Source organism: Serinus canaria, chromosome 1A, assembly GCF_022539315.1.
Source record: "Serinus canaria isolate serCan28SL12 chromosome 1A, serCan2020, whole genome shotgun sequence".
In the NCBI taxonomy this organism is placed as follows: Eukaryota; Metazoa; Chordata; class Aves; order Passeriformes; family Fringillidae; genus Serinus; species Serinus canaria.
This window is the reverse complement of record NC_066314.1, coordinates 25,185,410-25,198,835: the sequence shown is the minus strand read 5'-3', so window position 1 is coordinate 25,198,835 and position 13,426 is coordinate 25,185,410. Positions and strand designations below refer to the sequence as shown.

Genomic DNA, 13,426 nt, shown 5'->3' with positions numbered 1-13,426 from the left:
AAGCAAATGTAAAATTATTAAATATAAACCCAAGAATTTCTTGAACTGTGAGTTCCTTCATGCCATACTTTGCTGCTCTGTTTGCAAACTGGTAGTTCATATTAAGGTTTAATTTAATGAGTGCCTTCCTGCATCTATTAAACAAAACTATTAAAAAATGGAAAATAATTTAATAGAATGATGGACCACAATTTATGTGTGCTCTAAATGACGTAGATGATATATATGTAGGTTAGGTACTTCGTATTAGATTCAGTACAGCCATGTCATTTGGAAAAATGTGATAAATGCATTGTAAGAATCAAATATGGTTGAAATGAAAAGGGATATAAAGTAAAATTTAGGGTTTCCTTTTGGAAATTTAAAAAAGTTTTTCAATCTTAAGGCCAAAAAACAGACTTGGATTTAGTTTTCAGTTTGTGATATAAATATTAACGATGGACTGTTTAGGCTATTGAACATCAGTGTGTCCATACCTACGTACAGACGTAATGATAATAAACCAAAGCATGACAGGCCGGTGTACATCCGCTCTAATAATGGGTCTCAGTTCTCTAAGACATGTAAATTAAACCCAGCAGCTGCTAAGTGTTAATGCCATAGTCCTTGCTCCCTTCTGCAGCCTGTCCTTGTGACAGAGCCTATACCTGTGCCCCGAGGACTGCACTTCCATCTCATTTGCAGTGTGGGTCTTTACACTTCTTTTTAGTGTGTCTTTGTGGGCTTGAGAGGAGTGGAGAGGGTGGGGGGGCGTCTGGGATAAGGCTGCAGTGATATCTGATAGCTTTTGACTGTGGACTCCATAGGCTAATCAGCTCATGGGGTGGCAAATGCGTTTTTAGTTGTAGGATTGGCTTAAGCATCTTTTGGTTCCTCCTCCTCCTCATTGCTATCCCTCTAAAAATGTTCATGCAGTGTTTTGTGGGTCTGGTGGTTTCCATGAGTTTGAAAGCAGCTTTTATTTAGCCAGTTTACTTTTAATCTAGATTAGTTTCTCAGTGTTGCTGATCATAGAGCTCTAGGCATGCTTTCCTTGGCACAGCTCAGTGGCAACTGCTGGGAAGGGTGAGGTGGTACTGGTCCTGCCTCTGCCCCTGGAAGAAATGTTCATCAGTCTATACTCCAGACACACAGGCTGAGCTTCCACAGCAGAGTGAGCTGTGCCACACCACAATTGTTCACCTTACCCATGTTACCTCTCCTCAGTCCTCTCTTGCCCTAGCAAGGGTGACCATGTTTTGGTCAAAAGTTGTTCACTTGTTTTGCAGGACTGTTTTGAAGTCAGCACAAGGGAGGAGTGAGAGTCTGCAGGTGGTGCTGAAGAAGGTTTGGGAAGCCATGGCTGCTTTGGCTCCAGATTAGAGTGGCTTAAGTCATTGTGCTGCTGCATTTTCTAGAAATTTTACTTTTACCTCCAGACCGCTGTACACTCTGTGTGTGTGAAATGAGGTACGCAGTTATTCAAAAAAGTGATTTGCACTGCTTTGTGAGAGGAATATATGCCAGTCAATAAAATGATGGCAATAAAATATATCTAACTCTCCTAGAAAACTCTAGTGTACATTTATTTATGTCCCAATCTGACAAAGTTCAGAATTAAAATTTTGAATTTAAAGATATCCCAAGGATGCCATCCTATTTACAGCACTCAGAAGCAAATAGGTCTATGAGATCAAGCACAGACAGACATGTTCACATTTTTAGTTAAACCCTACCTTTTTCTGCATAACAATGTAAATCATCCCCTCAAATAAACATATGCTCCTGTTGTCTGGCCTGCCACAGTGTCCAGAGTTTCATCACTCATAATCTGTTTTTAAAACCTCATGCCCTTGTACCTCTGACTTCAGCATCGCTGGCTCTCGCTCCATCCTGCCTAAGCCCATCGCGTTCTGGCGTCGCCTCAGGTGACAAGGAGGGATCCTGGCTGTCACTGACTGCTCGCCTCTTGTCTTCCTGTCCCTGCTGGCTCCAAGCACGCGTTGTGTTCCTCACAGAGCTGCACAGGGGGACAGTGTTTTCAGCAAAAGGGATAGTGGGAGAGAAAATAAAGAGAAAAAGGAGAAATAGAGGGGAAAAAAGCCAAATGGAATTTTATGGTATTTCTCACATCTTTCTCTCTGCAGAAACCTTTTATACCCCTGCCAGTATTACAGGAGTGCTGCAGCACCATAATAGTACTGGACATTAATGAGTAGCCTTCTCTCAAGTGACAGAGATCCAAACTAGTTAGCAATGAGGTTGATTAAAAACCAAACTTGAATTCCTGCTACCATCACATTGGTGTTGGTATTGATTGCATAACCCTGATGGGCTGATTTGTCTGTGATGCTCCTTGTCTGGAATCACACTGAACACTCAACATTCATTTCTTCAGCTCCTCCTGCATGTCCCTGTGCTGAATGACAGCCTGATGTTAGAAAGAGAAGGGCAGATAGAGCTGGAAGGAACATGGGGGTAAGGAGGTGGCACTTTTCCCACTTTGATGACTGGAGTAAAATATTCCCAGACATATTTGCCACAAGAAGCACTATAAAAATTTACCACTATCTATTAAACCTTCCCAAGCTTGGATTTTAGTTTAACAGCAGTTTACCAAGAACTACATGTGTTTGTCCCAAATCCAGCATTATATCTTGGTTGGTGGATTGCCTGGTAGGGCTAGTCAGCATGTGTCTGCTCTCATCCATCTCGTATTTATCATTTCCTTCGGGAAGGTGGACAGGTAGCCATGCAAGGAATTATTTAGACATAAGTCTTTCTTTTGCTTTCATGCCATTCTATCCTCTTGCAATTCAGTTTAAGGTTGTATTTCTGGTCGATCTATTTTAAATAAGTATTGACTAAATCTGCAAGAGAAATGAGGAATATTATTCTAAATCTTAGTGATAAGCCAAATCCAGAAGATTTGAAGAATTTGGTATACAACTGATGAGAGGAAGAAATTTTAAAATATTGCAAATTTTAGCATGTCTTTTCAGGTCTTGCTGGAGAGCTATATAAAAACATAAGGAAGATTTTTGATTATCTTCATGGCACTGAATCATAGTAGAAAGACCCTTTTACCTGTAGATACATAATTTGTTCTACCTTTCTTTTTGTGTTATGTAGGAGAAGGCAAGTACTGCTAACTCAATGGTTCTGAAGTACTGGGTTTTTTTTTTGATCATAGGATAATGAAGTTTCTTAAATTGCAGACAAACCAAAAAACTTCATTCAGTTTAATAGCACAACATTTGGAGAAATTTGCACCTTTATTACTTTAATTATTAAAGTTTTTTACTTTAATTATTAAATAACACCTTTATTGCTTTAATTATTTACATCGTGGTTGATCTCTTGTTTACTCGCTGTCTTGTTTCCAGGACAGTGATACGACAGATCAGCTGGAAGGGACTTCAGTACAGATATATTTATATCTTTTGTCACTGTTTTAATACATCTTTCTTGAAAATATTATTGGCATTTATTAGCCAAACAGTAATTTTTTTTTTGTGAGTTTATGTTTTTTGAGGTAAGATATCTGGGTAAAGGCTTTTATGTAAACATGATTCTAAAGACACAGGATTGTAATAGTGCTTTAGGCAGTCTATACAGTTTGAAATGAGAGTAAATATTGTTCAATCTTAAAGCAAAAAAATTCAAAACTCCAATCTAGTCCTTGATTTTGTATACAATGATATCAGGCCACATCCTCCTCTGGTTTTTTACTTAGTTACACCAAACAGGCTATAGGTATTGAAAGTAAAATTAATAGGATGCTTATCTACAGAAATAAAATTTTGTATCACATTAATCCTGAAAGAATTAAGACAATTCCTTGTACAGTCCTCAAATACTTTTTTCTCTAATGCATTTTTCTTTAGCAACTCTAAAAATATGTGACAGTCCAGAGATAAAGTATTTTATCAGCTTATTTGGGATGGCTTTGTAATGCAGCTGTATATTTATGAATTTCCAAAAAAGTTCTGTAACTGTTAGGCTAATAAGATCATGTTATGATATGTAGCTTTTACTTTGTGTCTTAGGAAATTTATGGGAATGGTGTGATCCTGCAAACAAGTGTCACTTTTAATATTCCAAATTAATATGTGTGCACTCTGAATTATATTTGAGTATTTAAAATTGCAGGTTACTTGTATCACTGTGCTGTTTCAGAAATAAAAAATACCCATAGTCTAAGAAATTCTTCATGTAAAAACTTTTTCATGTATCTTTGATATAAGTGGATTTCTACCAGGTATAATTGAATTAAGGAATATATGGAATAAATTTTTAAAGCAGGCATGAATGCTTATTTTACCTTCAAGTGAGATTATGTAACAAGTGGTTGAAAAGAAAGCATTCATAGTTGACACAATTTTTTGGGACTGCAGTTGATTTCTAATGCTTGATAGATATGATTGCGTATCAACTTTTCCCCCTTTATGTGCAATTGTTTGAGATACTCAAGATGATAGTCATGGGAAGATTTTGTAAACTTGTTGATGGTAACTGGAAGCCACATGTGGAAAGAGTAAAAACCAATGCTTTTATTTGACAACCATTAGGTAGCCACCTGTTCTCGTGTGGTTTTTTCTTGGTGTTTAAGTAGTGGTGATGATAATTCTGAATTGCTATTGCTACTATCAAATTGTTTTCAATAGGTTTATCCTGCAATAGTATTTTACCTTCTGTAGTATACCTGGAACCCATGTCTCTAATTTTTGTCATTTTTTGAGAAGCTTGTCTTTGCTCATATATCAATGCTAAAACATTTGGTTCTTGTTTGGTACAGCTTGCTCTGATTTATAGTTAGCATCAAAGTGATGTGAAGGATATCAAACAGACCTTGAACACCTTTTGAGCTGTCTGGTTGTATTCCTACCCTTAACATGCTAAACAGAAAAGCTGGACAAATAATAAAAGGGAGAGGTAGCCTAAAATGTTGCTATAGGCCAGTGGTGCATCATGATCATCAGCATCCTGTATGGTGAACTTCCTGTCATCCTCAGTGAAGCCATTTAAGCTGCAGAAGCAAATAGAACAGTAAACATTGTAGCAGACTCTTCCCTTTCAGAGAGAGGGATAGATTGAACAGTAAATGTACTTTGATCCAGTATTTCAAATTGACCAAAAAAGTGTGAGTTATACACATTCCTCACTGTAGAGTCTAAAAAGAGTGTTACTGAATAGGTATGTATGTAGATATACTGGAAAATGTCTGGGTTTTGGGTGATATTTGAAGGTATTAATTTATGCATCTTGCAGAAGGGATTTTGGTTGCATACTGATGTCTGAACAAAGTTATTTCTGTCCTGCTGTGGGTTTTTTTTGTGCTAGTACAGGCTGCTTCATATAATATGCCAATGCACAGCTCTACATATAGGGATACTTGGTTCACAGACACAAAGATCTGTATCTAGTAAGACAGCAGAAAGGACTGGTTATATTCCTTTGGTACACCTGGTAGGTAAGGATAGAATTAATTAACATAGTTTTTGCTCAAAAGTGTGACATGCCAGTCCATGACAGGAAAAGTGTTTGTAGCTGATGACAGTCATTCACTTTCTGCTGGTTCAGAAGGCTTCCCTGAAGGAATTTTAATTGATCTGCACTTACCCAAAATAAATCAGAAACACTGCTGTATCCTAGAGATTAAAGCAAAAGAGAAGATATTGGAATACAGAGTATATGATTTTTAAGGTTTACTTTGAGATGAAACTTGGGAAATGGAGGTGCTGACCTGCATTTATATAAGTGTTGAACTGAGTGGGAACATGTGGATGAAGTTAGACTCAAACCCTTGAGACCAGTGAACAACTTGAGAAGTAGAACCTTGCTTTGTAGCCCTCTGCCCTGGCTGCTTTGGGACTGTGGACCAGGGGGAGGAAGGCTACTGCTGCTCTACAGTAAGACTTTGCTACCTCATTTGATTTGATTTTTTTTTTCAGTGGCGATGGTGTTTTGGAAAAATCAATCAAATTTATTAAGTGTATAGTAAAGTACAGAGATCCATGGGATTTCACTTTGGTGTTCAAAAGGATCTAGCCTGTACTTCAAATGCAACTAAGACTGTGTACCTAATGCAGTAATTCTCATTACTGTGAGTGGTGAATAGATAAAATGGATATAAAATTTGTTGAATTAGCACTAGCATAAGTGAATATACAAGGAGGTAGGACTGGTCATCCTGGTTCAGACCAGTGGTTCTCTTAGTCTGTCACCTGTTTCCAGTGATGGCTGTCTTCCAAGGATACCTCCACCTTCCTCTTGACTTACGAAGCCTCATTGCATAAACAGCATTCTTGGGAAGAATTTCACAGTTCTGTCACACAATTTGTGGAGAAGAAACTCCCATTTTTCTTCTGAACTTGGCTTTTATGAGGTAGTTCTTGAGTTCAAAGGATAGGATGTCTGTTCAGTCTTTCCATCTTCAGACTTCTGTTGTTTTCTATCATGCCCTTTGTTAAGTCAGCTTCTCTCCAGTCTGGATATTGGTGGCATACTGAATTCTTCTACATATATGGAAACTGTTTTAAGCCTTTGATCTTGTATCTTTTCTCTTCTGAACCTGTGCTAATTAGTTTTGGTTTTTTGTGTTCTGTGCTGGACAAGAGAGGGGAGCACGCTTTTCAAGAGAGGGATTAGTAAGTGGCAAATGACATGTTACGCTTTGTCTTTTATTGTTTTCTAAATAATTTTTAGCATTTAATTTACAGATTTGACTCTGATGGAGTAGTGAGTTTTATGTTTTCATGAAGAAATTTCAATGAGACCTATCTATCAGAAGCCCAGGTCTCACTTTCTGAGCAGTAAAATGCAGTGCAATAGAGGGCTCTTTTGTTTAACAGAAGATTCAGATTAGAATGTTTATCAATACTGGCTAGGCAGGATGGTTTATAATGAACCTATGCTCAACAAATTGTGATTTCCTGCTTGAGCCCAGCCAAAAGTATTCACAGTGTCTTTGTGGTACAAAATAAATAATCAATAATGTGAAATAATCTTTTAACTTGTACACTTGCTTTTTCAAAGAAATACAATCTTGTTATTATGATCTCAGAAGTGAAGCAAGAGACTGCTCTAGGAGTAGTGACTACTTCCCAGGTCTCATACAAAGAAAGAAAGAAAGATGTGAAAAGTGTGGGATTTTTTCCTAGGTATGCAATACATGTGCATAAGGATGACACTGAAGTGTGTTTTATGTAGATGGGTGTAATACCTTGCAATAAAACACAATATGGATGCTTGCACTTAATGTGTTCCTTCCTCTTTTTACCCTTAGATAACTTCAAGTGAAAGTTAAGGACCTTTTGTCCTCATCTGCCATAGACGTGACAGACACTTTTGGAAGGAGGACCTGTTGAGCAACAAGGAAAAGACCTTCCCACAGCGCAGCAAAGTGACAAAGTGACTCTGAAGAAATGTAAGTGATTTATAAGTGAGCTGTGGCTATGTTTCTACTGTGGATTTATACCCCCTGTGGGAGGTATACAGTACCCCGTCACAGAAACATATTGCTTCTAGATGTAAAATATGGTTTAGGAAATAAAATTGTGGACCATGCAGAAAATACATACCCTTTTGATGTTAGTGTGATGGTAAGCTATGCTACAATTTTTTTTCCAAATAGCAATTGTTAATGGAATTGAAGTGCTGTAAGAATCAAAAATCTGGTTTTCTACAATTTTCTACTCATCTAGATATTGGTCAATTTAGATACATAGAGACTAAGTAGCTGTATCTCAGTCATTCTATATTCTGCTTATCCTCAGGAGAGGGGCAGGCATCTCCAGAGGCCAGTCCATCTCATCCTGGAAGCAGTGCCTAAGGAATGCAGTATTACTCGCTGAGTAGCTTCTGTTCACTGCTTAGCTTCAGCCTAAATGTTCAATGAATGCTTTAACCTGGCACGTCTCTGTACGATGCAGTGCCAGCTTCTTTTCTCCTCCCCATATTGTTATTCTCCCTCACTCAGCATGTGTAGCTGTTTGTAAATTTGGAGAATGGGTCAGACTGAAAATAACCAATTATTTGTTTGGTTTTGTTTTCAGTTGGGTTTATCCCAGCCTTCTCCCATATGGCTGTCCAAGGGCTGTCACTGGTACAAAGGGTGATGTGAGTGAGAATTAGCAGCCAAGAGTGTACGGGAGCACATGATAGCAGCTGTGCTAGTTTCTGCTGCTTACATTCCTTGGTGAGCAATAGTCTTAAACCTTACAGATATTTTTAGTGCTTTGCCATTTATAAGAGTTAAAAAATATGTGAGGCACCCTTACTTACTATCTAATGGGGAACTACTGTTTTGTTGTGCATTTCATACTGTGATAGTGCCGGCTTTTGTGTCCTTTGTAAATTAAAATTCTGGTCTCCAAAAGCAGTAAATGGTCATAAGTGGCTAGCAAGTAAGCAGGTGCCATGTCATGATTTGTAGTGCAGGCATGATGCTGTATAATTCATACATACATACATAATTTCTGAATTCTGAAGATGGCAGCCTAATTTTGTGTAGCGCCAAACATGACGTGTAGGTTGGGCGATATCGAATGGTTAGTGGCTGGACTAATTTAGGCTCAAGATCCTTGTCTCCTGAACAGTGAAATGCTAAGTAACATTTCATTCTCACAGTAAATACCAGATGGGAGGGTGTAAAGAAGACAGAGCTAGACTTCTGTCATTGACACCTGGTGACAGGATGACAGGCAGTGGATACAAACTGCATACAGATTATTAAATTATGTTTCCATTGAAAAATAGTATGAAAAAACTTCCTTATCTTGAGGATGGTCAAACACTGGAGAGGCTTGCCCAAAGAGATTGGAATCCCCATCCATGGAGATACTCTAAACCCAAATGGACAAGCAGCCTGCTGCATCTGACCCTGCTTGATCGGAGGTTTAGATTCAATGAGCTTATGAGGTCCCTCCTAATCTCAGCTATTCTGTGATTTTGGGGGTATTTATAGGTAAGAAAAATCAGAAATATTCTGCTATTTTATTTTATGACAATAGTTTAAAAAAAATTATATTTTGAAATATTTAGCTATTCAGTTTAGTATTTTACTTAAGTTTTTGCAAAGATGAGACATGGCAGAATTTGCAAGCTTTCTAAAATGTGTTAAATTATATTTAAAGACTTGTGGCTGTAACTATGAAAATCACACTGAAGCCTGTGAAATTATCTTTTAGTTTTGAATTAGCACCAGGTTTCACGTGATGTGAACAGTCACATGATGGGGATTTTAGATGTTTAAGAATAGCATCTTTTTCACTTGATCCATGGCAAAAATAATATACTTTTAGTATTATTTTGTGCTTGGGAAAAAAAGCCCCCCTAACTAGGAACAAACTCTTGCAGGTGAGCTCCATTAATCCACAATAGAAATAGCTGTCTTCCTGAAGTTTTTTAGAGATCAATGAGACCTATAAAGTGACCAAAGGATTTCATTATAAACTCTATTTTCATTTACTTGCAAATGGCCATTTTGGGACAGTCCATATTTAAAGAGGATGCCAGTGTAAACATAAAAAAACTGGGCAAATGTACAGGGAGACTTCACAACATAGCCTTCTATCTTCTATGAATGTGTGACTGAGTGGCTTCCTTGTGTTTTGAAATACCTAGGAGCAAGGAACTCTCCTCTTCAAATGTCAGCTTCCTTGAATTTTAACTTTGATTAATTTGGCAGACATGTTCTGCTCACAGTTTTGCTATAGCCTGAATGTCTTTGCTAAAGTTTCTCTGAGATGGGTGTATCATTGCTAAAAAACAGTCTAAAAAAAGGTCTGGGACCTCTTCTTTGCTTTTGAGCAAGGACTTGGAATTTGAAAGGGAAGCTTTAATGGGTTATAGGATGTGCCTTTTGCCATGCCTCTGAATGTCTGTCCTTATTGCACTGAATTATAAGCTTTTGAAAATTGCTGCTTACTCATACACAGAAGAGACATATTACTTTGTCAGCATATTCTGAAAATAGTCCTTGTATATTCCTAATCTTCTAGAAATGACTGAGTCTGTTCTGGCTTGGAGATCAAACACTGTATGACATTTCAAATTTACAGATCCCCTGCTATTTTCACAAAAGGGTCTTGTTTTTTTAATTTTTCTGGGACAGTGTATTTTGATTCTTACACTTGTTGGTAATTCTGGTTTTCCATATTTTATGCTTACTTTTCCTAAATGCTATTTGAGAAGGATGTCAAGAATGGGATTAATTTCCCATGATGTTAGCCATCTAAACCTATAGGTGGTAAAAATCTGAGCTGGTCACCATAGGCTTCTTTAGTCAGTGAAGAGAGATGGAGACTTCCAGGGGAGGATTCCCATAGCCTCTTTCTATTTCTGTCTTTAGATAAGACAATTCCTTCTTTAGAGATGCCTGTTTCTTGTCACTCACAATAAAAGCAACCTAAGGTGACTGGTACCAATTTAAACTTTTAAATTTTCTATTAAATATTAAGACAGATACTTTCCTTCTCATGTGACATAATCTGAGACTTAAAAGGCAGAAATGTTGTCACTGACATTCACAAAAGCATCCTGCTTTCACACTAATAAACAAAATTATTTAAAATTTGTTTTCTTTATGGTTAAGGTGATATGTACAAGCTTATTAAAATGAAATTTTCCTTATCTCTTAAATACTGTGTGTAACCATTAAAACGATGAACTTCAAATGCCATTTTAATATTAACTATGAAGTATCAATAAATTTTGAGTATTTTCTGATATTTGGGTTCTAGGTTAAGAAGTGCAAATCTTTTAAGTTTATGTCATTACTTAATTTCTAGTAAGGTAATAAAAGGGATGTATCATGAGATTCGGGCATGGTTGCCTTTTAGCTTGCAACAGAAAATTGAAAAAATCTGGTGCTAATATAACAGACAAATATGCACTTTACATTAATTTAAGAGCGAGAATTTGGGTGTCTTTCCAATTTGAAATAATTTGCTCTACTATCAACCAATTTTGATAATGTGTTCTATTAAATGAGATTGTGATGAAATGCTGTTTTCCTTTGTATTGAAGTATTTTAGATTTCCTTAGTGATTTAAACTGTTGTCTATACTTAAGCAATGGCAACTACATTGGCTAACCCAAGATAACAGAACACATTCTTCAGGCCCACTTCTCCTAGGTAAGGGCTGTATGTGGGGAGCACTTTCTTGCCAAGGAATAGTTGAATATGTCTAAAAGGCATTAGAAGTAATCTATGCTGGCTCTATTTGCTTTTTAGCTAAAATGTGGGCATATGACATAGAAATTGTGGCGTAATCTATTATCAGATGTCTTTTTATGACTAATTGCCATGTATTTGAAATATTACCTGGAAAGGCTAGTCTTACCTGGACTTATTTCATACACTTTTATAACATCACTGTGATGAGACTATGGGCAACAGTTGAATATGGTTCAAAGATGGTCTCAGTTATACTTCTACTGTTGAGAAATCCACAGGAGTGCTCATGGTAAGCGCTGTTTCTGTATTTCCACTCATGGTTGACTGACTAACCCTTATTGGGGTGTATAAATTTTTCTCTTATGTATAATATTGCTTTGAATATTACATTTTGTATTAGAGGTGTATATTTCATTTTGTTTCCATCCTTTCACTGTTATTTAAGGTGGTACATTTAGTTCAGTATTGCATAGTAGCAGCATGCATGTATTATAGCTTAAATCTACAGCAAGTACTGATTCCTGGAATCTACATTTGGCTGGGGAAGCACTTTTTTTAAAGAGTTTTTTTTTTAAAGAGTGTTGTAAATTGGCCTAAAGAAAGTGCTAAGAGAATGGAGACAACCTCATGTTAGTAATTTGTAGTTACTTTCTCTTTCTCTGTCTGCTCCTTCTTATATTTGCACAAAATAACGTTCACCAATGTTTGTATTGCAGTATCACTAAGTTATGTGTTCTAAACAAGAACAAAATATTTCCCTTAGAAACACTGTTACATCAGTACTTGCTGGCCAAGATTCTCACTGGTAAATACACAAAGCTTCACCAAAGCTGGCAAGCTGTCTCTTTGTAGTCGAAACAAGTTTTATAGGCTTTGTTTTTTTTCAAGCCTTTAAGATTGTCTGAATTTATTTGGGTGGGGTTTGTATTATTCCCATTCTTCTGCAACTTTAAGAATGTTTAGTTTTGAATGGAATTTTATGCTTTATCACAAAAAAACCCAAAAGACACTCGTTCTGAGAAAATGAAAAGGACAGTTCAGCCAAGGTGCCACTAAACAGCGGATGTTTGAGTACTGAAGAACTGTGCCTATTTTTATTGAACTGCACATTTTATGACACTTTGTCCTGACCCCGTTTGAGGGTTAAACTGAGGAGATCCAACAATCTGAGAATATCTGGGTTCAGTGAATGAATCTGAGTATAGAAACCTGAGGAGTATATGTTCAAGACACACATTAATGACTGCATCAAAGTTAACAGAACAAGTATTTTCCACAGCATAGGCATCTAAGTCAGCAGGGGCTTTTTAATAATAGAAAATTTCACATGGGCTCAATCCCATTCCATGCAGAAAGTGAACCAAGTTCCTTTCACACTGTTATTCTGACTCAAAATTTAAAAGCAACCTGAAGTTTCAAATAGGGAAAAGGGAGAGATGGTTTGACTATTGCAGACATTTTTAGAAAGTATAAATATGTGTTGATAGTTGTTCTAAAACTACCTATGTGCTGTGCATCTTGTCTTAAGTTGCAGACAAACAAGAGAGAAAAGGAAAGTTTTGGCAGAATATCTTAATTTCTTCAGCCTATATAAGGTCACTTTTCTCTAGAGGATTTTGGATTAGATTCCAAATTGGAATCTAATTTTAATTGGTTGAGAGCATCAATTGATTGGACCTTATGCCATTCTGACTGTCAATTTCATTCATTTTCTACTTTGTGAGAGGAAGAGTCATATTATTTTGATTTGAGAGATCTTTCCTGTGGTATAAGTGAGTGAAAGCTGGGTGATAGGCTAAACAAGGATGCCAGCTAAGCAGATGCCTTTTGCTAAAATGACAATTTTATGGAGTCTGGTGTCCTGCATGCAGTTACAGTCCCAAAGCATTGAGCTGCTCAGGAACTGGAAATGGTGTGAACCATACATTTTTAATGGAAGAGAATATTCTTCACAGAAGATCAGTTAATGTTTTTAATGTTCTTAAACTTCAAAGTTAGAGGGATTTGGGTGGTAATGAAGGGGTTCTTGTATACAGCTTACAAAGCATGGGGAGATACTTTGGGGCATAAGTCATAACGTGCAATAATACTAATAATACACTGCATCTCAGGATTTCACAGAACTTTACATAAGTCATCAATGAATTAGTATGATCTTAGCCCCCTGTGAGACACTGCTAAGACTGGGGTGGGTTGAATGCAGGAATACCATCTCATTTTTATGGTAAGTTGGTGACTCTACCTTTGCTCCACACAGGTAATTCA

At 37.0% G+C, this 13,426-nt stretch overlaps 1 protein-coding gene across 1 annotated transcript in view; it reads left to right on the top strand.

Annotated features, from left to right (window-relative positions):
- The first annotated feature begins 7,273 nt into the window (after positions 1 to 7,273).
- FOXP2 (forkhead box P2) overlaps positions 7,274 to 13,426 on the top strand; it is a 341,521-nt gene continuing 335,368 nt past the window's right edge. Inside the window, exon 1 of the mRNA XM_050969956.1 lies at positions 7,274 to 7,408. The gene's annotated coding sequence lies outside the window, so the exon portion shown is untranslated. The remainder of the gene's footprint in view (positions 7,409 to 13,426) is intronic.